This window comes from Hibiscus syriacus, unplaced genomic scaffold, assembly GCF_006381635.1.
Source record: "Hibiscus syriacus cultivar Baekdansim isolate YM2019G1 unplaced genomic scaffold, ASM638163v2 tig00112698_pilon, whole genome shotgun sequence".
Taxonomy (NCBI): Eukaryota; Viridiplantae; Streptophyta; class Magnoliopsida; order Malvales; family Malvaceae; genus Hibiscus; species Hibiscus syriacus.
Genome location: NW_024063386.1, coordinates 83442 through 98268, shown reverse-complemented (window position 1 = coordinate 98268; position 14827 = coordinate 83442). Strand labels below are relative to the sequence as shown.

Sequence of the window (14827 nt, the reverse complement as noted above, 5' to 3'; positions counted from 1 at the left end):
TTAATTTAGTAATTATAGGCGTCTATGATTCTTTTTTACGTTACGATATATATTATATTAAATTAAAAACAATAACATATATATTACATATTTATTATTATCTTTGGTTAATTGTTAAATTTAAATTCTAAATAATATTTTATAAAATATCAAAACAATCAAATAATTTTTTGTGCAAATAAAATTATTAAATTAATATTGTAGGTGGAAAACATGAAATACTATTAAAAAAATTAAAACATAAATTACATAACTTTAAAAAAAAGTATCGATCCTTTTTATAAAAAATATGGACACTTTCAACATATTATAATGTAATAGGTAAATTTGCACTGCTATCGGTATAAATATACTGGTTTACTTATAAAATAAGTAAATATAAGCGCTACCTATTACATTATATAAGCGCTACCTAGTATGTTATTGTACTTTATAATATTTCCGATTAAATAATATAACATAACCGGTCTAAATTTTAACCGATCATTTATTTAACCGATCACATCATATATTAACCGTTTTTTAGACACCGCAGAACTACCATAATTCACGGCCTTTAAGTAAAATCAATTTTACCGGATATCGCGCACCCTTCTTTTTTATTTTATTTTATTTTTATTAAAAACAATAAGGCACCGAACTTTCTGGGTAAATTAGACTTTGGATTCTCAAGAAAAGATTTTCACTAGTTTTATTTCAGCGTTGACTTGCAATAGTTTCCAAGCTTGTCCAGATTGCGTGTGTATTGGCCATCAAGAATGAAGTAATATAGGTAGTTTCTGGAGGTTTTATTCGTCTTTCTACCCGTTCACGCTTTTTCAGTATACGAGCTTACAGTCTTTTACGTCATTCCCACGTAGACGAGGGTTTTGCTAAAGCGAAGAAAACCTACATAAAACTTAAAATTATAAATTGAGTAAAGTATATAAATAACCTCCTAATTATATAGTATTACTTTATTAAGTCTCTCTATATCATTAAAAGTTATAAAATGATATTTTGTTGAGTCTTCCAGCTATTAAAAGTTATAAAATGGTCACTTGGATATTCATATGGTCCAAACTCATCATTTTCGTAAAAAAATTAACGATCGTCGGGTAATCATTTTATAACTTTTAATAGTAAGACGACTCAATAAAGCAATACCTTATAGTTGAGGGACCATTTTGTAACTTTATTTAGGTTCATTTAAGTTTAATTTTTTTAATTTAATAATTCAATTTTATACATTGAATTATTCTGATACTCTACCATTTTGTAATTTTATTATTGATCAAAATACGAATGAGACAACCAAGCTTTTATTTACAATTTTAGACGCCAAACATGTTATACCTACAAAACAAACATTACCTGCACTCGCATACATGTATACAGTTTTCGAAGGGACTAATTGCGTACTCAAAACTACTAAATTTAATATAATGTATTAAGAAAATTAAATATATATATATTACTTTTCTTTTGAAAAGATGTTAAAATGTTCAACTTCTACTTTTGAATTTTTAAATCCACCACTTTTCACACATATTTAGAATAACTATTATGTCATAATTCCACCTTTGCTTATAACAACAATGGCAAGCAAAAATCCAACGATGAGAATGACAACATTCCCGAAATTTCAGAAGAAGTCTCTTGTTAGATTCATAAATCATACTCTCTATAAGGATTGAAAATTCGTGTCTCTATTTGAAAATTTCAAAAGTAAAGAGGACTCTCTTAAGACACAAAATAATATATCTTCGTTTGGATTCTATCTAATGATAAACAATAGAGATTGAAGAACAAGAAAATTATAGTGCTCAAGACTACATTAATTTAATTTGGAGTGTTTTCTAATTAAATAGACATCACATTCTTATTTAGAAAATTGAAACAAGTTTGATGAGAAATATTACTATCCATCGATTGTTGTCGACTGTGACCAATAGTGAAACGTGTTGATTATAATATAGGTAGATGGAGAAAAGAGAGAGAGAGAAAAAAGAAGAAAATAAGAAATGAGACAAAAATTATAAGAGATTCAAAACGATGTTGTTTTGGCATAAATTTATCTTTATGAAAATATTTTAATGTCTTCTACTATATTATAATACAATTAATTATTTAACAAGGAAGTGATAAAAAATCTAATTTAAATTTTTTAATTTTAATAACTAAATTAGGAGCGATAGTAGAGTTGAGGATGCATTTTTTGATTTATTTTAATTAGATTTACGTATAATCCCATATAAAATTTTGACATGGATTAAACGGTGAGGATTGGGAGATTAAAAAAGAAGTACCAATGATGTGCTATTGGGCCACACCATAGATAGAAGAGAGGAGGAGCACAGATATATATTATATAGAAAAAATATATTGTATAAATTTTAATTTATAAAAAAATTTATATTTAAAATTAGAAATATTTAAATTTCAAATCTAGAAGTTTAGGATTTTAATTTTTGAAGTTTAAATATTAGAATTTTAAATTTTAAGATTTAAAATTAAAATAAAACTTTATATATATATATATATATATATTTGAAAGAAGCAACTAATTTTATTTAAAATAGGAAATATCCAAAATTACAATAAATATTTATAATTACAATTGTAAATTAAACACATAATTAAAAAAATTTTCTATAATCATTGAAACAAAACTATCAACTTAATATCACATAAGAACTATACAAGGAAATATTAAATTTAATCAATAAACTCAAGCAAAGATAAATAGATAGATCTGATCACATCAGTAAACGAACCACAAAAGGGGATCAAGTTATTGAAAGACCATCGACAAACCGCAAATCAAACTCGAGCAACATGAAAAGCTATCAACGAATGCAAATCGGGTATCTAAATCCAATATGAGGGTCCAAAGCAGGGAATATCACACGATATCAGATAAGCATCATCTTGATCAATCGTTGTGATATCAAATCAACCCTTAGAAAAAATATAAATGAAAATACGATCAAAGAACAGAAAAACAAGCAAAAAAAAACATAAGAAAATGTGTTATAAAGGTAGTTGAAAACATACAACTCATGCAAACTTATTGAAAAAAAATAAAGATACGATATAGAAAAAAAAAGCAATGAAGAATACCAACAGTAGACAACTAATATTAAATTTGATGTCGCCGTCAATAAAAAAAGATGAAAAAAGAAATGAACGACATACCAATAAGAGAAAATTAAGTTTCTTTTAAAAAAATTAAATAAAACCCTATATATTAAATTATTTTTTCAAAGAAAAAATTATTTCATAAACTCTTCTCTCTACGTCATCTATAATCATAGTAAATCACATTTATTAATTTTAAAATAATTGGTCACTTTTTATTTATACATAAAAGTAAATAAAATTTTAAATTAAAAAATAAATAAAAATATTATTAATTGAAAATATAAGAACATATTAAATCAGATCAATCTAATAATTTTTCGTGTCAAAGACTTCCAATAAGTCAAACAAGTTGGTGTAAACACGCAAACTAAAGATAAATGAAAGAAAAAACCCCGCAAAACTAAAGAATAAAGATGGCAAAATTGTTTGATGGAAGTCGGAAGTTTCTCCGTTTATAGAAAGTAAGAACTAAGAACATTCAAAAAAAAAAAAAAAAGCTTTCTGAGTTCAAGGTGAGTTTCTCACCACTTTTCTTATTCTTTTCCCATGCTTTTACTTTTGATTCCACAAGATTTGATTTTCTTTCATTTTGTTCTTGAATATGAAGTCATGGAACATTGATTTGTTCAAATTATTGTATATTTTAGCTTTATATTTAATTAAACATTTCCTTATCTGGGTCTTGTTTCTTTATATTTATTTATTTCATTACAAGTTTGGTTTTGTTTATTCTTCGTTGGTGGGGTTTGTTATCTCATTCGTACCTAACCTCATTATCTAAAGTTTCCCCTTTTATAAATTTTAATATATGATTAAAGAATAAGAATAAATGAGGTATATTTGCTTTTGGACTGGTATTTGATCATTCATTCAATACCAGGTCAAAGCCTTTATTTTTCTTCTTCTCCCTTGAAACACAATTCTGAGGTTCATCTTTATACGGGGTTATCTGCTCAATTGGTGGATTTGATTGTAAAAATATTGATCTTTGCTGCTTGCTTTTGATGTCTTTCTCATGTATCAGGTACAGTGTAAAGCCTCGAAAGCTTTTAATATTCATTGATTTTCTTTTTCACTATTAGATGATTCTTCAAATGATATAAATCAGTAACTTGTCTTAAAATCAATTGTGTTATGTTATTCTTGATGTGCTTGTTTTTCATGATCCTGTTTGATGCCTGCTGTTCCTATATTAACAGTTTTATCTTGAAATTTGGTCCTTGTAAGAAACTAATTTGTATATTTGTTTGATAATTTCATTTTGGGTTCTGTTCCTCTTGGGATTTATGTTTTGTCCCAGCAGAGTGTTCTATTGCTATATCTGCAGCTTCATAGATTATCTACCTTTCTCTGTTATTTATGCATTAATGTTGTTACCAAATCATGGTAAAAAAATGTTCTATTAAATCCATTATCTCGATTCTCGCCATCGTTGTTAAGATGTTTCAAGTCTGGGAATGCAGAAATTTCATTGTCAAATACGATCTTTGTTTAGATCATATTGCTTTACCTTTCACCATCCTCATTTGTGATCTTCCGGGTTGAAATTCAATAAGCGGATGGTCAGAAAGAATTAAACAGTGAAGGAATTCCAATTTCCTAGTTATTTAAAATCTTAGATATAATCTTACAACAAATAACAGATGATGTGGTCCATTTATTACATAGGGGCAACTTGTTTGTTGTTAACCTGTCTTATCTTGATGCCGGTTATTAGTCAGAATCAGATCGCATGGTTTATCTTAGAGAGGCATTCTTTTATTTCACGTCTTGCATCAGTATGAATATAGGGTTCCTCCCACAACTATGAATATGAGATAACTACTGTTTAAATTGTACTTGCATTATTTTCTTCAGGATTCATTTTGTAATACGTCCACCCCAAGAGTTGAAACCATGTCTTTAGTAAGATCAGCAGAACGGGCTATCGCGGCATGTAGAGATACAAAGCACTATTCAGTTCAGTGTAGTGGTGACGGTTCTGGCTTGTCCACTCAAATGTTTGGCACCAATAAGCATAAGCCAATATACGTTACCGATTCTTACAGCAGGAAGAGCTGTGAAAAGTACTTTGATGACTCTCCTTCGGAAGATCTGACGTATCCATCTAGTTCTGAGGTTTCGGGAAGTTCGTTTCTCGTGCAGGATGTCTCTTCTGACCAGCTAAGAGGTACTTAAGTTTTCTCCATAACTGCCTAAAACATTGAACTCTTTTGTTTTCTTATTTCTATTTCTTTTATCAGATTACTTGGAAGCCCAAAGTGCAGATACATTTGATGCTGATACAGACAAGATGAAACTGATGCTTCAAGAACTGGAGAGGGATATGCTTGCTGATAATGATGTTGATGTAGAAGATATGCTTGGCGCTGTTCTGAACATGGAAATAGATGGTGAATGGTCCGGTCCTATCAGGGCAGAATCGATTCATGAACCACCCAAGGAATCATCATCCTTGGATTCTAATCTCAATCGCATCAGCAGCCACATAGAGGCGTCGCATGTTTCTTCTAGAACTCCTAAGCAAATGCTTATCGAGTGTGCTGCTATACTTGCAGAAGGCAACATTGAAGTAGCTTCAGCCGTAATAAATGAACTTCGTCAGCTTGTGTCGATTCAAGGAGATCCTCCTCAGAGAATTGCGGCATACATGGTTGAAGGTCTTGCTGCTCGCGTGGCTGCATCTGGAAACTATCTTTATAAAGCTTTAAAATGTAAAGAGCCCCCTTCTTCTGACAGGCTTGCAGCCATGCAAATCCTCTTTGAGGTATGCCCTTGTTTTAAGTTCGGGTTTATGGCAGCAAATGGTGCAATTATAGAGGCATTTAAAGATGAAAAGAGTACATATAATAGATTTGATTTAAGTCAAGGTAGCCATATATCACACTAATTCAGTCAGTTGCTAAGTTTCCTGGTAACCACCTCACTTGAGGTTAACTGGGGTTGATGATCCCGAGTCAGTTCAACGTCTTAATGGAGGTCTTGAAATTATCGGACTAAGACTTGAGAAATTAGCTGAAGTACTTGGTGTGTCATTCGAGTTTCACGCGGTTGCCTCTAGGACTTCACTTGTTACTCCATCTATGCTGGATTGCCAACCCGGAGAAGCACTTGTAGTGAACTTTGCATTTCAGCTCCACCACATGCCTGATGAGAGTGTTTCAACCATAAATCAGCGAGACCAGCTTCTGCAGATGGTTAAGAGCTTAAATCCGAAACTTGTTACTGTCGTTGAGCAAGATGTGAACACAAACACATCTCCCTTTTTCCCGAGGTTTATTGAGGCCTATAGTTATTACTCCACTGTCTTCGAGTCCCTGGATGCTACACTTCCAAGGGAGAGTCAGGACAGGATGAATGTTGAAAGGCAGTGCTTGGCACGGGATATAGTCAACATTGTTGCGTGTGAGGGAGAGGAAAGAATAGAGCGATACGAGGTTGCAGGAAAGTGGAGAGCAAGGATGACGATGGCCGGCTTCACTTCTTGTCCGATGAGTCCAAATGTGATCGATATGATCCGGAAGCTTATCAGGGAGTACTGTGACAGGTACAAGCTGGAGGAGGATTTGGGTGCACTTCATTTTGGTTGGGAAGGCAAAAGCTTGATTGTTACTTCAGCATGGAGGTAGAATTATCTGGTTAATGTTACCGTTTTCCCGTACCTGGCCTTTTGATTTAGTTCTGTATGGCGTTATAACCATAATTTTGTGTAGGATCCAGATGCACTTATTTTTTGCTGATGTAAAATATTAGGGAGTAGTACGGACTACCACGAACACATGATATTTATTCCCGTTTTAAGGAACTTTTTTGTCAATATAATTCATGGTCGTTCTACGGTTTATGTTACAGCTGATCCATGTCTGTTTTACTGTTTATGTTGCGGTTAAATCTGCCGCTGTCCAGCAAAGGGCTAACAATGCCAACAAATGTACATTACAGGCCTACGTTGAATTCTTAATGGATGAGAAATTTTGGTCTACCAACCATGTAAAAATTCACTAAATATTAAATGTTATCGTTCTACTCTTCCCTGCACCTCACAATCACTAAGCCACAAGTTTTCTAAAATGACCACAAGGGGGAAAAAGTCGCACCCTGTAAGGTTCCGTATCCTCTACACTTATCGTCCTTGCAAGACTAAAGTGAAGAGCTAAAGATGGCCCTGGAAAACTGTTTCCTGTTGAGCTCAGTTTGCAATACCAGAGCTACTGCGATACAAAGCAACCACTGTCATTTTTCATCTGTTGAGAAGACTCATTTGCCGACATTTCGAGGGTTGAACAAACCTAATCTATCATTCTCTTCATCTTTTGCTCATTCATTCAACGGCAGATGCCAAAAATCCAGGCTCATCTGCATAGCTCGTGAAGCTTTTGATCAAGGTATGGGGCTATTTCTCTTAATTAAAGCTATGCATGATCTGGTTTATGTAAAGAAGATTTGTTTTGCCTGCAGTTGAAGTGACAGAAGCAAACTGGAAAGAGCTTGTGTTGGGAGTGAAACTCCAGTTCTGGTGCAGTTTTGGGCACCATGGTGCGGACCCTGCCACATGATCGAGCCGGTGATTGCCGACTTAGCAAAAGACTACGCTGGGAAGATAGCTTGTTACAAGTTTAACACCGATGAAAGCCCCAACATCGCCACACAGTTTGGGATCAGAAGCATCCCCACCATGCTGTTTTTCAAGAATGGGGAAAAGAAAGAGCGCATCATCGGTGCAGTGTCCAAGTCTACCGTGGCTTCTAGCATTGACAATTATATTGATACTTGAAACAGATCAATGGTAAGGGAACTCTGTTCATGCAATGCTAGTTTTTACATATGATTCATTCAAATTGCCTACCTATGAACATTTTCTTTGTTTAGTTATGATGTAAATATTACTGGTGTAACAAATATCCTTTCACTTTATCATCCACAATTTTCGAAGCCAAGCTCAATAACATACATATCTATATTCTGTAATCTATAAAGAATGGTTTTTAGGTGATGCAAAGTATCTTATATTGTCAGGGAACTAGCCTTTCTAAAATGTTTATATAGTGTTTGATTTCGAATAAGCCACTGCTTAAAAGAGAAGGGGAAAACTAAAGCAGTAAAACTAGAATAACGAGATTCTATATCATTTGGAAACATTTTTACTTTAAAAAATTATAGTTTAATGTAGAAAAAACTCAATTAAAGTTAGATCCAAATCTAGGTATTAGCCATAAAAATGATTATGACTTTTAGGTGGCATTTTTCTATGAACTAAAAGTAAGGAGGTTCTGCACAAACAAGAGTGACCTCAGTGATAAAGAAATTGCTATACATTAAATGTATTCTAGAGCTTCATTAACTTGGATACAACCAAGCTCTTAGACATTGCATACCCATATAAATTTAATAAAAACCAGAGACTACAAGATAGAATCCCAAAGACACCATGTCTCTTAATTCCAAGATATCCAAGCTGATTTTATTTATTTCTAAACCAATACTATTTTACAGAAATTAGAGTTTATGAACAAAGAACAAAGACCATCCTTCAATAATCAATGGCTGTGTTAAAAATCAAAGAAGAAGCCGGACCACCGCTATACCACTCATCAGCGATCATCCCTTAAATTTCCCAGGAACCCACGAACCCACAGAGAACGGTCAAGCATCACAAAAATATGAATTTGGCAATGATGCTCAAACCACTGATAATTTGGAAGAGACATGCTCACCTGTCAAAGCAATAGCTTCATATCCTTCTTGTCCATTGGAGTCGCCTAGTAGACCAGCAATTATTGATGTTGAAGCTCGAGATTTTCACGAACCAAATGATTCTAAAAATTTAGGGAAAAAATCTATATTTTGGTGGATTACGGTCTATGTTGCACTGATATGGGCATGGGACGGATACGGGGATAGAAACAAAAAACAATAATTTTTAAAATTACAAAATACGGAAACAACAAGGGTACGACATATGATTTTTTTTTTAATTTTATAGATGTAAAAATCATAAATAAATTCAATACTTTATAAAAAAATAGAAAATAAAATCTATAAGTAAATTACACTATTAAAACATCAAATTTCAAGACTCAAATAATAAATTAAGTCAAACAATATTAAACAACATAAATCAAATATTGTTAGCGTCTTCCAAGATCAACTCACTTTATATAGACATTTTGAATTATTATTCTATTTTATATAGGTACTTTTACATCTATTTATATTTAATTTATTAATTGATTAATAATATTTTTTAGGGTAAAGTATATAAATAATCCCTCAACCAAAGTTTCAGTCTTCTTCCATTTGTCTTTGGGTGTTTCTTACAATGTCTGTCGTTGTCTGAACCAAAGTTCCAGTCTTCCAGGTCTGATAAAAGTTAAGGCCATGGAGAGAAGGACAACTCTATAGGAGAAGTGTCGATCAATGTTTCCAATGAAGAAAATGATGCTGTTTCTGCAAATAAACCACCAAAAGTCGCCAATGCAGGTAATGAGCCTCAGCCTCCACTCACTAGAAGAAGGTCATTAGCAAAACCAAAGTCCATATTTGGTGAACATAAACCTTATCTCATCGAGTGTGATCAAATAGAAGAGACTAATCAAGAACATGGTGGTGGTGGTACTACGTACCCTATATTAGAGCCATTAGGACGGATTCCGTCGTGTCGAAAACGTATTCGATGGATTACTACATAGTATTGAAAGCTTCTCCTTATGTGATCTAATTTCCTTGAAGCTGAAAAAACATAATTCGGAGTAGATTTGGATGGTTAAAAGCAAAATAGAAGAAGGGTTAATTGCCATGTCACAAAAAAAAAAAGATTAACGGAGGTTTAGCTGCCACGTCATCAAAATCTAATGGAAGGTAACTACAGTGAGAGAAATGAAAACGAACTAAAAGTATGATGATTATATTGTAAGTTTTAAAAGTTGGGTGACCAAAATGGAAACGCCCTAAAAGTTTGGGTACTATTTATATACTTTACCCTATTTTTTATTAACTAAATTGGTAATTTCCTATTAATTTGATCAAAAATATGTATTTTATATATACCTTTTGTTAATTTTACATGATCAAGCATTTTTTGTTGGATTTTTATCGAATTTTGATTTAACATTGTTTTTTCCCCCTTAAAGTTTTGATCCATATTTTGGAAGCAGACAATCATAATTTGATCGAAGTTTACGAGCCCGAATCATGGTTTGTTGTTGTCACTTATCAGCCATATAATCTATAGAATTGTGAGGGATGTTTGAGAAGTTACATTAGCATGTTTTTTAAAGTTTGTTTTTATAATACAATCGATATAAATTATTCACATTATATACGTTTATATAAAAGAATAAATGACATTAAATGTTAATTTGAGGTCCTTATAAAAACAAATATTATAATATATATGCAAAATTTCGTAAAAATAATTTTATAATAAAAAATTAACTCTATAGTAAATATGAGATAGAATAATTACAATGTCTGTTTATTTAAGTAAAATAAATTTTAGAAAAGATTTTCAGCAAAAGTTACCAAACAACATAAAATGAATTATATAATATCATCCAAACAGCAAAAAATATTTTCTAGAATTTCTTTTTTCAGAATTCATTTTTTAATTTATTTTTTAAAAAACCAATTATATTGAAACAAACAGATCTTATATGCATGTTATTTTGCGGTTAGTTTGGCGTCGTTTTAACATGAAATTGTGAGACAAATAGCTTAATCAATTTGCTTCAGTAAATTTTCTTAGTTGGGACAAATATATTTTTACAAACTTATTATATATTTTTAAATTATATATTTTTAATATCATTAATCCTTTTATAATTATTTTCTAAACTCATAAAAATTTAATAATGTAAATATTTTTTTTAAAAAAACTCATCCAAACAAAATAATCATAAATATTAATTAACAATAATTTGATTTAATAGTACGAGATATTATATTTTCTAAATAAAATAGGAGTTCAAACTCTAGCATATATTAATTGAACAAATTAAGGTTGAGAGAATCTATCTCTATAAATTCAATATGAATTAACTGATTAACAAATTTAATGTTAATAATTAATTTAAAAAGTAATTATAAATATCAACAATTAATATAACTTTTTAAATAAATATTTTTTGGCTGATGCCAACAAGGAAATCTCATTAAGATGGTAGATTATAAATCGAAGTCAATATTTGATGTACAAAAAAAAACAGACATTAAGTTTGAGTATCAACGGCTGTAGTAGGACGATTGAATATTCATTATTAAATTATTGAGAATATTTAAGAAATATACTATTTTAAAATCACCAGCTTAATAAAAAGGGTAAACTACATAGTTGGTCACTAATGTTTGAGGTAGCTTTTATTTTCCCCACTGATGTTTTAAAAGTTACAAATTGATCACTAACGTTATCAATTGATTACAAACTAGTCACTCAACGTTAACCGATGTTAACTGCCGTGACCAAAAAAAAAAATACCAGCCACGTTAAGCGATTACATGGACTGGGATTAACTAAATTGACCGCACCTTGGAGACCTCCACAGCTAAACCATTTTGGCCAATTTTTCTTCTTCTTCAACTCCACCCCATGTTCTTCCTCAACCTAACTTTCTTCACCCAAGTTTAGGTAGATCGAAAACCATCTGCAGCGAGGTTTCTTGATTCACCGGTACCGTTCCCGATACATTCATGGAAAGAGACCTTTCTTCACCCAAGTTCATTCTTGTTTGAGAGAACTGGAGTGGCTGCAAAACTCCAGGCAAGCACATAGGATGCAAGCTTAATCCATTTCTCATGGATAGCATTTGAGAAATGAAGACAACGTATATAAATCAGAAACCAAACTCGTGGTGAACTAAGCTAGAGCTGCAAATTGGCATATATGCCTGAACTTGAAGATGGAGCTGCTTCAAGTACTCGATAGCTTCATCAAGCATCGAAGCCTTATCCGTCTGCCATGAAAAGAAGATTCAATCTCTCGATACATGATCCAAGAGCAACAATATTTGTAAAAGAAAAATACCTTGTTAGAATTCGGAGTCATGTTTTACAATGCTTTCCTTTTCTCATTAATCATGCTTCTCCTCCTCTGACTCAAATCAAACTACATAAATCAGATATCCATGAAGAAAGAAATCAAACAAATGGTTCCCCATTAATACATAGATTTGAAAAAAATAAACCTTTTCAGACAAATTGTGAACCTCCGCAGCTCTGCTTCTTTTTAAGGAACTACGAGATGGAGCTGTCTTTCGAGGTGCCTCATCCACCAATGTGTCAAGTATCTCCTGCTTTTGCCAAATTTCAAGCTAAATAATAAGAAAAACTGTCTTTGTTTGATTTGAATTGTTGAAAGAAAAAACTATTTTAACATTCACAAATAGAATCTCGGAATAGTCTGTTCTCTTTGCTTCATGTAATCAAATTTAATACATGCAAATCAGCTCACTTTTAACTAGGATCTTTATCTTTCTTAACAAAATGTCCCAAATTTCATCCCTTCACCATTTTCTCAGCAACAAAATATAAAGAAGGAGAAGAAGAACAGTTACAAAACCAGACACTTACCTCACTTTCACAGTCATACTCATCGGTATCAAGGTCACTATGAGCTCCAACCAAAATCCACCCTCCACCACCCGGCGGTTCTGGTGACGGTGAAAACCGCCGTGAATTATCTGTTGGTTGGATATCATCCGAAGAAAAAGAAGATAAGCAGTTAACGTTCCAGCTGTGTTTTCTATCACGATTGTTAACATCTGTTAATGATGAGTGACTGGTTTGTAACTTTTGAAATATCAGCAGAGAAAATAAAAACTATCCCAAATATTACTGACCAACGGTGTAGTGTACCCTAATAAAAAAAACAGACATTTAATATAGCTTTTAAAATATACGATTCGAGTAATTAGATATGGTCATGCACTACTATGTTACGGCGATGGGGACATTGGCTAGTTGGCTAAGGTGATTAAGCAATTGAGTGGGAGCAAGGGTCTGCTCCATCTGCCAACAAGCTGTCGTCATCAAGCTTTTAGTCAACAAACTACCGTTCAATTGCTGGCGTGTCATTCATCACGTCCAATGCTTCGTTAAAAAGAAATCCTTTCTGATTACTCCCAGTTTTCATCTTCATCCTCTCAAACGACCGCTGGTTACAACGCCCACCATCACACCCTCACTTGGATCTTGCAAGTTGCACCTCAGCCGCTACTCCCAAATCCCAATGATCAATAACCCCGTGGATCGTAAACAAAAGGGCTCAAGTTCTTCCTTCGTATAGGAATTAGAAAAATCTTATCGTCATTTCTCCTTGTTAGCTTTATAAAGAAAAGGGGAAATTTTTTTTCCCCCAACCGCCTGGAGCAAACATTCGGTTTTCGTTTTCTTTTAATCCATTTCTCCATTACTAATTCCGTTTCTCAGAATTGAACGTCGCTGATTTTAGTGAGGAAATTTCGACAATAGGTTTTAGCCTTAACATTTTTCTTTAAAACTTCTTTTAAAAGATATAATAACTCCATCGCTTTTTTTTTTTTGCAATGTTTATGTTCTTTTCAATTTATTTTCTTATCAAGTGGTTTTAGTAACTTTAGGGTTTATTTTCCTTCAGTGCCATCGACTTTCTATGGTTTTCTTTCAGCATTGCACCTTGTTTTCCTTCTGTTTTGCTTAATGCAGTCAATTGCTAACCGCTTTATTTTTCGATTGCAGTTTGGGCTGAGTAATTTTCTTGTTTGTTTGCCGGGAAAACTCAAGAAAATGCTCTTCTGACTGATCGTTGTTTCAGCGAAAGGTGAACCAAGTACAGTTCTTTGCTTTGCTATGGTGTCACCGAGATCATTTAATTTGACGAATTAATAAAATTTTTGTAAATTTAATTGAACTTACAATGCTTTTCTTGAATGATGATAAACTGGGGCAAATATAAAACAAATGTTTGTTTCTTAGTGCAGGACCCTTTTTAGCTAACAATGGACCTCTGGATATTCAGTTTCTTTATGTTGGTTTAGGTCCTCTAAATGAATTTGATGTTGGTTTCTCCTTGTTCTTTTTGAATCCATGCTTCTTAAGAGAGGATAAAATCTTCGCATTATTCTTTCTGGTTATGTTTTTATTGCTAGTTAACATATTTTGTACGCTTTAGCATCTAGTTGATAATTTATAACCTTTGGATTGCTAAGAAGATTGGTAGACGAGTGAACAACTCAAAGGTAAATGGATCTGGAAAGAATATTGGTTGTTCGGTTTCTCATGCTGGATATCTGTATTGGAATAACTGCTTTTCAGCATCAACTTATAGTAATTGAAATTTGAAAGTGGGAAGATTATATTATTTTCGAAGTCACTCCTGAGCTAAACTGTTTGTGCTTTTCACCGTTCAGTTGTTTTTTAAAATTAAGATGGGTTGTAATTCATTTTCCATATTTTCATACTGGAATTTTCATCAATCGGTGCTTCTTGTAATTTTACTAAGCTATTTTTTTATGTAGGTATGTAATTTATTGCCTCTTTTATAGGTAGCTTAGTTCAGTATTCAATCTCCAATGCTTATCCTATTATTGGAACTTTGCATTGCATTTATGTGATGCTTCTTTTCAAACTGAATGCCATTTTCTCTTCTTCATTTTTTGGTAGTTATTAGCCATGCAGCGTTGGTTCTTCTGCTATTTCTTGTTGATTTTACAGTATCTATATACTCTACTGG

At 32.3% G+C, this 14827-nt stretch overlaps 1 long non-coding RNA gene and 3 pseudogenes across 1 annotated transcript; 3 read left to right on the top strand and 1 right to left on the bottom strand.

The window, feature by feature from the left end:
- Positions 1-3524: 3524 nt before the first annotated feature.
- Positions 3525-6940, top strand: LOC120182611 (annotated as a pseudogene).
- A 204-nt stretch (positions 6941-7144) lies between these two features.
- Positions 7145-7997, top strand: LOC120182615 (annotated as a pseudogene).
- Positions 7998-11661: 3664 nt separating this feature from the next.
- Positions 11662-13146, bottom strand: LOC120182610 (annotated as a pseudogene).
- A 58-nt stretch (positions 13147-13204) lies between these two features.
- Positions 13205-14817, top strand: LOC120182616. Its single transcript, XR_005521846.1, has 3 exons — positions 13205-13587; positions 13834-13915; positions 14613-14817. It is a non-coding gene; the product is annotated as an uncharacterized LOC120182616 (long non-coding RNA).
- The last annotated feature ends 10 nt before the right edge of the window (positions 14818-14827 follow it).